This window comes from Triticum urartu, chromosome 6A, assembly GCF_056163025.1.
Source record: "Triticum urartu cultivar PI428250 chromosome 6A, HENAU_Tu73, whole genome shotgun sequence".
NCBI classification, from domain to species: Eukaryota; Viridiplantae; Streptophyta; class Magnoliopsida; order Poales; family Poaceae; genus Triticum; species Triticum urartu.
Window position 1 is genome coordinate 258,539,919 of NC_141878.1, and position 12,635 is coordinate 258,552,553.

A 12,635-nucleotide genomic window follows, 5' to 3' on the forward strand; every position below is an offset into this window, starting at 1 on the left:
TAGAAGTTTAGAATTTACACATCACAGACCATTTGTCGGTATTCCGGTTAGAAACAACACGGAGACCAAGAAATGAACGCAAAAGGCGAGAGATATTACTATATCAAGAATTCTCAAGAGGTGGTAAAATTACCACGACATTCTTGACATAAAAGGTGGTAATATTCCAAGGTAAAGAAGAACAAATGCTGGATAGCAAGGATCTCAAGGTATAACACAAAACATGAATGAGTCTGTGTTTAACGGAAGGCAATAAAGCGGTCGGGGATAACACAAACCATTGAGGGGCGAGGATGGTATTTCTCATCAAGAATTCGATATATGTCTTGGAAGAGCTCAGGATGTTGATGATGACCATGACACATTTGTCGAGAGATTTCATGAAGATGTAATCGGTCGGCGATGACATCAAGTCAAATGATGATGCAGCGAAAGTCAAATAATACTTGAAGAAGAACTCATAAGAAGTTATGCAGTTCCGTGATAATCTCGAGATACCAGAGGGGGTAATACTCGATGACAGATCAAAGTAGAGGTTGGACTGGGGTATTGCTCTACAGAAGACAAGCGCTTAAACTTGCACGCGAAATGGTATTTAAAGGAGAACATTGTTGGAACCATGATTGCAAAAGGCCAGATCCTAGATATAAGATGAACTTATACCAAAGGAATAATTAATTTAAGAGAAGCTTTAATGATAAGATCTACATCGTATCCGTGGGCATGAACACAAAGTTCAAGGTCGACTCCCACTTCTTCAATGTATAACCTTCCATTCACCTCTCGCCTTTCGAAAATGACATTAGTTGTGGAAAGTTTTACTTGGTGCAATACCAGATAAGTATGTTCCGCGAAATCTTTCGGGTTCACACAGATTAGGGAAGGCGTAGGTTCAACCCATCGGGGCATCGTGGAAACATATACCACAAGCTTCAATAGTACATATCACCAGCTCAAAAGTAGAGCATGGTTGGCCAATCACAGAATAGGATTTACCAATGGCATTATGTATCAGGGAAAGAACTTCTCGAGGTTTTTGTATACAAGGGACACTGTCGGATGAAAATTCAACACATGATCTGACGGTCCATAACGGAGTTGATGTGAGCATTTGCACACCACCAATAGAAGAAACAATGCAAAGGCATTTTATTATAGAAACAACTGACTAAAGCAAAGATCAAAGGCAAAGGAATTAAGATTTCCAAATCAAGGGATCAGAAGCAATCGTTCTGATTGAAAATGAATAAGTTCAATAGACTTAGAAGCACAACCGATTAAGGCATTAATTGGTCAAGAACCAGCTCATGTTCAAAATGACGTTTGAGCCGGAAAGATAATTTAGAAGGGTTGATAGATGATTGTGTGCATTCGCACACATGTTGAATCAATAGGATCAAAATGACGGTGTCAAAAGATATTAGTGAATATTGCTAGTGATATGGGAGCATCCATAATGTAAGCATACAAGTATTTGCAGAGCAACAGTTTGAAGAGGATGCTCAGAAGGTCGGATAGTATTTCAGAGTATCTTATGAAGCATACGAACAACTAGGGATGAACAGATACTCAATAAGTGCGAGGGATTTTCAATAGGGGTATTCATGTGGTAAAGAACTGCAAGGAAGTAAGCTTAAAGGATTTTCGGAACAACGGAGAGCAATTTAGGGCATCTTGTAACAACAAGAGCAACTGAGGATGAAGGTATGAACGACAATTGTAGGTAGTTATCCATAAGGGCATATCGATGGAAGGGAATTGCAAAAGCGATGCCATAAAGTCTTAAGAGAACATCGGAGAGTATCTTCGGATTCTTCTGGTGCAGCAGACGATCATCTATAATGAGGGCTCTACGGGAGAAAGTATTATCGAGAACCTAGAGTCAGAGTTAGTAAAATCGTTTAACCCGAATAGAAGAGATGTCAGAGTCCCAGAGTATAGGTCGAGGAATAAAAGATCCTACTACCACCCAGATGGCGACGTGGGCCCGTAAGGCACACAACCATGTTAGTAAAAGTTTTGTAATGTCTAGACTCGATTTCGGCCAAGGAGTGTGGAAGGGGGATTCCTACAGGCAGTCGACTCTAATACCAACTTGTGACGCCCCCGATTCAATCGTACACTAATCATACACGCAAATGTGTACGATCAAGATCAGAGACTCACGGGAAGATATCACAACACAACTCTACAAATAAAATAAGTCATACAAGCATCATATTACAAGCCAGGGGCCTCAAGGGCTCGAATACAAGAGCTCGATCATAGACGAGTCCGCGGAAGCAACAATATCTGAGTACAGACATAAGTTAAACAAGTTTGCCTTAAGAAGGCTAGCACAAACTGGGATACAGATCGAAAGAGGCGTAGGCCTCCTGCCTGGGATCCTCCTAAACTACTCCTGGTTGTCGTCAGCGGGCTGCGCGTAGTAGTAGGCACCTCCCGAGTAGTAGTAGTCGTCGTCGACGGTGGCATCTGGCTCCTGGGCTCCAGCGTCTGGTCGCAACAATCTAGTATAGAAAGGGGAAAAGAAGGAGCAAAGCAACCGTGAGTACTCATCCAAAGTACTCGCAAGCAAGGAGCTACACTACATATGTATGCATTGGTATCAAAAGGAATAAGGGTATCATATGTGGACTAAACTACAGAATGCCGGAATAAGAGGGGGATAGGTAGTCCTATCGAAGACTACGCTTCTGGTCACCTCCATCTTGCAGCAGGAGAAGAGAGTAGATGGTAAGTTCACCAAGTAGCATCGCATAGCATAATCCTAACCGATGATCCTCCCCTCGTCGCCCTGTGAGAGAGCGACCACCGGTTGTATCTGGCACTTGGAAGGGTGTGTTTTATTAAGTATCCGGTTCTAGTTGTCATAAGGTCAAGGTACAACTCCAAGTCGTCCTGTTACCGAAGATCACGGCTATTCGAATAGATTAACTTCCCTGCAGGGGTGCACCACATAACCCAACACGCTCGATCCCATTTGGCCGGACACACTTTCCTGGGTCATGCCCGGCCTCGGAAGATCAACACGTCGCAGCCCTACCTAGGCACAAGAGAGAGGTCAGCACGCCGGTCTAAATCCTATGGCGCAGGGGTCTGGGCCCATCGCCCATTGCACACCTGCACGTTGCGTACACGGCTGGTGAGCAGACCTAGCCTCCCTTATACAAGAGTAGGCGTTCCAGTCCAACCCGGCGCGCGCCGCACAGTCGCTGACATTACGAAGGCTTTGGCTGATACCACGACATCGAGTGCCCATAACTGTCCCCGCGTAGATGGTTAGTGCGTATAGGCCAGTAGCCAGACTCAGATCAAATACCAAGATCTCGTTAAATGTGTTATCTTGAAATAACCGCGAACGCCGACCAGGGCCAGGCCCACCTCTCTCCTAGGTGGTCTCAACCTGCCCTGCCGCTTCGCCACAAAGATCCACTCAGAGGGCCGTCGGGACAAACGTCCTTTCAGACCCAATCCGTGAATCACTCGCGGGTACTCCTACGAGCCGACCCGTCTTTAGTCACCACAAGTATCATATATTATGTATATAAGTATATACCCGTGATCAACTCCCGAGTGATCACGACCCGATATAGCATGGCAGACGGACAAGAATGTAGGGCCACTGATGGTAAACTAGCATCCTATACTAAGCATTTAGGGTTGCAGGTAAGGTATCAACAGTTGTAGCAACAATGACAGGCTATGCATCAGAATAGGATTAACGAAAAGTAGTAACAGGCTACACTACTCTAATGCAAGCATTATAGAGGAGAGTAGGCGATATCTGGTGATCAAGGGGGGGGCTTGCCTGGTTGCTCTGGAAAGAGAGAGGGGTCGTCAACACCGTGGTCGTACTGGGTAGCAGCGGCGTCGATCTCGGTGTCTAGCGAGAGAAGAAGGGGGAAGAAACAATAAATATTGAGCAAACAGATGCATAGCAATGCATGACATGACAAGTAGCGGTGCTAGCGGTGCCCTAACGCGGTAAGAGGTGGTACCGGTGAAGGGGGAAACATCCGGGAAATTATCCCCAATGTTTCGCGTTTTCGAACAGATGAACCAGAGGAGGAAAGTTGCGTGTTCGCTATGCTAGGGATGCGTGGCGGACGAACGGGCTGTGTATCCGGATTCGTCTCGTCGTTCTGAGCAACTTTCATGTACAAAGTTTTTCCATCCGAACTACAGTTTATTTTATATTAATTTTAAAAGATTTAAATCATTTTTAGACTTTATTTAATTATTTTAAATCAGCATTATCCAGAACAGTGCCTGGTGACGTCAGCATGAAGTAGGGGTGACGTCAGCGGTCAACGGTCCGCTGACCAGAGTCAAACTTGACCGGTGGGTCCAGTGGAACCCACCTGTCATAGTCTGGGACTTACTAATCAAGTTTAATTAGTTTAGTTAATTGATTAGGTTAATCTAATCAGGATTAATTAGGGGTGTGGGCCCCACTATCGTTGACTAATTAATTTATTAACTAACAGTAGTTAGTTTTAATTAGTTATTTGGTTAATCTAATTATGATTAATTAGTTTAATTAGTAGTTTAGTTTAATTAATCAAAATTAATTAAGTTAATTAATTAATTGATTGTTTTATTATTATGTTTTTTTATTCCTTTTTTTTACAAAAACGTTCTGGGCTGGTGGGCCCTGAATGGCAGTGGCCTATCAGGCCAATCAGGTCGGGTGTTAACGGGCGTTGGTGCCCAGCCCGATTGGGCATACGCCCAGATCGATAGGGGGGCGTCGGTCATAGGCACGGCGAGGCCAGCCGCCGGAGGCGGCAGTGGCAAGGCCACAACGGGGTGGCGCCGGGGCGCGGGGCACCAGCCGGCTGCGGAGGTGGGCGCGGGGAGCGATGGCCGGGCAGGGGCGAGCAGCGGTGGCCTTCGGCGTCAGCAGCAGTGCGGAACGGGGCAGCGGGCGGGGGCCTGCGCGGGCGGCGGATGGCGACGCGGTGCGGTGTGGTGACTGCGGCGGTGCTCGGTGCTCTGGACGGCGCGGTCGAGAGGCCGGGCGAGCACGACGAGGCACACAAGCGCAGGAGCAGGGAAAGGGGGGTCGCGGTCACCGGGCTAGAGGGAGATAGCAGCGAGCAGTGTCGGGCGCAGCAAGCGGCATAAGCAGCAAAGCAACAGCTGCAGCGCCAGCGCGCGTCGGCAGGGGCGGCGGCAGCGCCAACAAGCAGCAGCCAGCACGGGATTGGCCGGGCGAGAGCGTGGGCAGGGGATGGAGCGCCGCGGGGCGACGCGCAGCGGCGACGGCAGCGCAGCAGCGCAACGGTGAGGGCGCGCGTCAACGAGCCGTGGCGCGGCCAAGCATGGACGCGCACGCGGGAGCATGCGAGGCAGAGCGAGCGGGCACGGGGCGAGGCCGGCTGTGCACGACTAGGACAGGGGAAAGGAGGAGACGGTGGGGTCCTCACGGAGGCGCGTAGGGCAGTGGCAGTGGGCGCGGGGAGGACGACGAGGACGGTTCGACGCAGAGGAGGAGGCGGCGACGATGTCCGGTGAGGTGGTGATCCGAGCACCGGCGGCGTTGAGCGCCGAGGAGCGGTCGTGGGCGCGTCGGGTGCGGGATGGCGGAGGCGCGCGGTGATGGGGGAGTGCGGCAACAGGGTGTGGCCGAGGCATCACGGGAGAGAGGGGGAGCGGTTACGTCCCCGATCCAGATCGGATCGGGAGGGGAAGAGGAGTGAGGGGGATCGTGGGAGGGGGCGAGTGGGGCGGTGAAGGATTAGGGTTTCGGTCGGTTGGACCGGGAGGGTTTAGTAGGCTTGGGCGCGGGGTGGGCCGGCCCATTCGGGCGGCTAGGGCCGGCTGGGCCGAGGTCCATTTGGCCACGTGGCCCAATTTTTTGTATTTTAGTTTTCTTTTCTTATATGCATTTTATTTCTTTTTTGTTTTATTTTGTTCCTCCTTTATTTTAGTTTTGTAAAGTACAAAAATGACCCCTAAATTAGTCCTACCACTAAACCCACTACCATAAAAAGTTTAGTCCCTAAATAGAATAATTTATCATATTATTAATTATAAAAGGTATTTTATTATTTGTTTTGCTACTGTTTTATTCATTTTAGAGTATTTAAAGATTTTATAAAAGTGGGGTTTCTTCACCACAATTACCTTTGCATTATTTGGCACAACTCGAACATTTTTGTTTTAAAGTTTGAAAACTTTTGTTGTTTGTCTTTATTTTAAATTTGAATTTGAATCGTTTTTGAACTAACACGAGATTAGCAACAGTAATCGAGGTGACGTGGCATCATTAGCAGAGGGTTACTGTAGTGTAACTATCCGGGCGTCACAATTCTCCTCCACTACAAGAAATCTCGTCCCGAGATTTAAGAGGTAGGGTAAGGAGAAAGGTCTGGTTACGATATTTCAACGGATCTTCTCGGTCTTGGCTGCTCTTCTTGAAGAAGTTAATCCCTTTCGTTGATGTCTTCAATTCTTTATTCCAATGCATCATGATGAATTTGTTGTCCTTTCTTCGAGGAACTCCATCGTACTGATGAATAGGTAAGGGGCAGCTCTACAACGATAGGATGTTATAAGGTAAAATCATCTGGGGGTATCCCAAGAATGAACACATGAGTATCTCTCGAGTTGAACCAATGAGACACATCGAGAGCAAAGTAAGAAAGTACCATAAGAAGTTTCAAGCGGATAGACAATCGTCCGATGCCTAAACAACATGCGAAAGGGGTCCAGAGCAACGAGATTGAGTATTGCGTCTGTTACCAGAATAGATCACTAGGATGGTGGCCCGTGAATTACATATGAGGCCACGCGCGAGGAATAACTTTGGGAACAGGGGGTGTACAGGAGAATCAGGTTTCGATCTTGTGGAACTGTGGGTTATGGGCCCACCATGTGGTTTAAAAGTAGGAGGAGCGGTGACATCTTGCATAGTCATGATAGCAAGGCATGTCAGAGGGTAGCCTGTCGATTATGTCGACAACAATGTCGGTACCAAGGGCGAGGGACAAAGAGAACCATTTTCCTGCTCGTTGAACGAGGCAGACCAATAGGCAAAGTTCTCGTCCATCAGTGGTTATCGGAATGTCATCAACAATAGTAACAGGCTCTTACTGACAGAGTTGTACACCGAGGTGTTTACATAAGCAGTGAATTATTACTGCTTAGTTTATATAGATCACAAGAAAAAGTCAAACAAACCAATGGAAAGGAAAATATGATTGTTAGATTAAACAGAACAATGGAAAGGAAAATGTGTTGAAACACATATTCCAGGGGTATATCCTTCCCAAGGACAAGCAGAGCATGATATCCATGACATGATATAACGTAGAAAACCCTTTTTAGGTAAGGGGAGAGGAATTTCATGACATTACCCATACAACGGTGTTTGGATAATTGAGCAGGAAACATTTAGCATTGGGCTTCAAATGTTCTTGTTGAAAATCGGAGTACCAGTGACATGCTTCGAGATAGCATTGACATGGTCTTCAAGCAAAGGTCAGACCTTGGATACACAAAGGACCCATCAGGAACAACTTATGGAATAAGTCTTACAGTTTCCTCATGGAAGAATGGATAACATTGCTAAAAGGGAACTATAACAATAGGGCCTCCGGCCAGGTGGGCTAGGTATGACACCACCTTACCGGGTCATATAAAGACCAACGTTATAACTCTTGGAAATATGTTCCAACCATCATATCTGACCGAGATTCAGATTTTATTGGTGTCAGGATACCTCAGACTCCGGATGCCTGAGAAGAAAAGGTGCAACACAATTTGACGAGATGACATTGTGAGATTCTCATAAATGATCTATGGAAGTGAGCTCTGAAACAAGAGTTCATCAGTAAACCAAGGAGAGGATGAGGAGGTGGCTGATAGGCTCAACAACAAATCATCGAGATTTCCAAAGGATTGATTTCCATAATTATGTGAACAAGGAAATATCATTTGTCGGATCAAAAGATATATTGATGTATGCTCGAGGGAAACATACACAACTGAACAATGATAGAAGGGTGCAACCCAAGAATCTGGACTAGGTAGCACGATCAATGTTCGAATGATGATTCAATAAGCAATAGATTTAGAATGAAACTGTGGACCAATAACTTCAAAGCAATAGGGTTGCTAGAAGTTTAGAATTTACACATCACAGACCATTTGTCGGTATTCCGGTTAGAAACAACACGGAGACCAAGAAATGAACGCAAAAGGCGAGAGATATTACTATATCAAGAATTCTCAAGAGGTGGTAAAATTACCACGACATTCTTGACATAAAAGGTGGTAATATTCCAAGGTAAAGAAGAACAAATGCTGGATAGCAAGGATCTCAAGGTATAACACAAAACATGAATGAGTCTGTGTTTAACGGAAGGCAATAAAGCGGTCGGGGATAACACAAACCATTGAGGGGCGAGGATGGTATTTCTCATCAAGAATTCGATATATGTCTTGGAAGAGCTCAGGATGTTGATGATGACCATGACACATTTGTCGAGAGATTTCATGAAGATGTAATCGGTCGGCGATGACATCAAGTCAAATGATGATGCAGCGAAAGTCAAATAATACTTGAAGAAGAACTCATAAGAAGTTATGCAGTTCCGTGATAATCTCGAGATACCAGAGGGGGTAATACTCGATGACAGATCAAAGTAGAGGTTGGACTGGGGTATTGCTCTACAGAAGACAAGCGCTTAAACTTGCACGCGAAATGGTATTTAAAGGAGAACATGGTTGGAACCATGATTGCAAAAGGCCAGATCCTAGATATAAGATGAACTTATACCAAAGGAATAATTAATTTAAGAGAAGCTTTAATGATAAGATCTACATCGTATCCGTGGGCATGAACACAAAGTTCAAGGTCGACTCCCACTTCTTCAATGTATAACCTTCCATTCACCTCTCGCCTTTCGAAAATGACATTAGTTGTGGAAAGTTTTACTTGGTGCAATACCAGATAAGTATGTTCCGCGAAATCTTTCGGGTTCACACAGATTAGGGAAGGCGTAGGTTCAACCCATCGGGGCATCGTGGAAACATATACCACAAGCTTCAATAGTACATATCACCAGCTCAAAAGTAGAGCATGGTTGGCCAATCACAGAATAGGATTTACCAATGGCATTATGTATCAGGGAAAGAACTTCTCGAGGTTTTTGTATACAAGGGACACTGTCGGATGAAAATTCAACACATGATCTGACGGTCCATAACGGAGTTGATGTGAGCATTTGCACACCACCAATAGAAGAAACAATGCAAAGGCATTTTATTATAGAAACAACTGACTAAAGCAAAGATCAAAGGCAAAGGAATTAAGATTTCCAAATCAAGGGATCAGAAGCAATCGTTCTGATTGAAAATGAATAAGTTCAATAGACTTAGAAGCACAACCGATTAAGGCATTAATTGGTCAAGAACCAGCTCATGTTCAAAATGACGTTTGAGCCGGAAAGATAATTTAGAAGGGTTGATAGATGATTGTGTGCATTCGCACACATGTTGAATCAATAGGATCAAAATGACGGTGTCAAAAGATATTAGTGAATATTGCTAGTGATATGGGAGCATCCATAATGTAAGCATACAAGTATTTGCAGAGCAACAGTTTGAAGAGGATGCTCAGAAGGTCGGATAGTATTTCAGAGTATCTTATGAAGCATACGAACAACTAGGGATGAACAGATACTCAATAAGTGCGAGGGATTTTCAATAGGGGTATTCATGTGGTAAAGAACTGCAAGGAAGTAAGCTTAAAGGATTTTCGGAACAACGGAGAGCAATTTAGGGCATCTTGTAACAACAAGAGCAACTGAGGATGAAGGTATGAACGACAATTGTAGGTAGTTATCCATAAGGGCATATCGATGGAAGGGAATTGCAAAAGCGATGCCATAAAGTCTTAAGAGAACATCGGAGAGTATCTTCGGATTCTTCTGGTGCAGCAGACGATCATCTATAATGAGGGCTCTACGGGAGAAAGTATTATCGAGAACCTAGAGTCAGAGTTAGTAAAATCGTTTAACCCGAATAGAAGAGATGTCAGAGTCCCAGAGTATAGGTCGAGGAATAAAAGATCCTACTACCACCCAGATGGCGACGTGGGCCCGTAAGGCACACAACCATGTTAGTAAAAGTTTTGTAATGTCTAGACTCGATTTCGGCCAAGGAGTGTGGAAGGGGGATTCCTACAGGCAGTCGACTCTAATACCAACTTGTGACGCCCCCGATTCAATCGTACACTAATCATACACGCAAATGTGTACGATCAAGATCAGAGACTCACGGGAAGATATCACAACACAACTCTACAAATAAAATAAGTCATACAAGCATCATATTACAAGCCAGGGGCCTCAAGGGCTCGAATACAAGAGCTCGATCATAGACGAGTCCGCGGAAGCAACAATATCTGAGTACAGACATAAGTTAAACAAGTTTGCCTTAAGAAGGCTAGCACAAGCTGGGATACAGATCGAAAGAGGCGTAGGCCTCCTGCCTGGGATCCTCCTAAACTACTCCTGGTTGTCGTCAGCGGGCTGCGCGTAGTAGTAGGCACCTCCCGAGTAGTAGTAGTCGTCGTCGACGGTGGCATCTGGCTCCTGGGCTCCAGCGTCTGGTCGCAACAATCTAGTATAGAAAGGGGAAAAGAAGGAGCAAAGCAACCGTGAGTACTCATCCAAAGTACTCGCAAGCAAGGAGCTACACTACATATGTATGCATTGGTATCAAAAGGAATAAGGGTATCATATGTGGACTAAACTACAGAATGCCGGAATAAGAGGGGGATAGGTAGTCCTATCGAAGACTACGCTTCTGGTCACCTCCATCTTGCAGCAGGAGAAGAGAGTAGATGGTAAGTTCACCAAGTAGCATCGCATAGCATAATCCTAACCGATGATCCTCCCCTCGTCGCCCTGTGAGAGAGCGACCACCGGTTGTATCTGGCACTTGGAAGGGTGTGTTTTATTAAGTATCCGGTTCTAGTTGTCATAAGGTCAAGGTACAACTCCAAGTCGTCCTGTTACCGAAGATCACGGCTATTCGAATAGATTAACTTCCCTGCAGGGGTGCACCACATAACCCAACACGCTCGATCCCATTTGGCCGGACACACTTTCCTGGGTCATGCCCGGCCTCGGAAGATCAACACGTCGCAGCCCTACCTAGGCACAAGAGAGAGGTCAGCACGCCGGTCTAAATCCTATGGCGCAGGGGTCTGGGCCCATCGCCCATTGCACACCTGCACGTTGCGTACGCGGCTGGTGAGCAGACCTAGCCTCCCTTATACAAGAGTAGGCGTTCCAGTCCAACCCGGCGCGCGCCGCACAGTCGCTGACATCACGAAGGCTTTGGCTGATACCACGACGTCGAGTGCCCATAACTGTCCCCGCGTAGATGGTTAGTGCGTATAGGCCAGTAGCCAGACTCAGATCAAATACCAAGATCTCGTTAAATGTGTTATCTTGAAATAACCGCGAACGCCGACCAGGGCCAGGCCCACCTCTCTCCTAGGTGGTCTCAACCTGCCCTGTCACTTCGCCACAAAGATCCACTCAGAGGGCCATCGGGACAAACGTCCTTTCGGACCCAATCCGTGAATCACTCGCGGGACTCTTACGAGCCGACCCGTCTTTAGTCACCACAAGTATCATATATTATGTATATAAGTATATACCCGTGATCAACTCCCGAGTGATCACAGCCCGATATAGCATGGCAGACGGACAAGAATGTAGGGCCACTGATGGTAAACTAGCATCCTATACTAAGCATTTAGGATTGCAGGTAAGGTATCAACAGTTGTAGCAACAATGACAGGCTATGCATCAGAATAGGATTGACGAAAAGTAGTAACAGGCTACACTACTCTAATGCAAGCAGTATAGAGGAGAGTAAGGTGCCTTTAGGTCGTAGTTCTATACTCAATGATGCCGTTGGAGTTGATGGACTCACTTATCTTCCAAGCCTTCTGCTGTTATCTTTATTAGATGGCCTTAAGCCATTTTTATTGTAATAAGTTCTCTTTTGAGACATTCGATGTAATAAGTGTGTGATTGCTACTCTGTTATAAATCCTTCAAGTACTGTGCGTGTCAGCATTACTGATCCAGGGATGACACTAAAGCACAAAGATCGAACTGTTTGAGGTCTGGTCGCTACAGATAGGCAGTCCAGGTTGCCGATAGCTGGTGATCAACTTCGGTTAGAGGACCCTGCCTGTAGTATGGTTCAGTGTCCAACACTGGGTCTTCTTGCTCACTCTCGATGATCATGTTATACAAGATGACAGAGCAAGTCATAATCTCCCACATTTGATCTTTCGACCAGGTCTGAGCGGGGTACCGGACAACAGCAAATCGAGATTGGAGCACACCAAATGCCTGCTCGACATCCTTCCTGCAAGCCTTCTGAACCTTCGCAAACCAGGCGTTCTTGCCTCCTGGCACATGGTTTGAGATCGTCTTCACAAATGTCGACCATCTCGGATAGATGCCATCAGCTAGATAGTACCCCTTGTTGTAGTGCCGCCCATTGATCTCGAAGTTCACCGGAGGAGAATGACCTTCAACAAGCTTGGTAAAGACAGGGGAGCACTACAACACGTTGATGTCATTGTGAGTTCCTGGC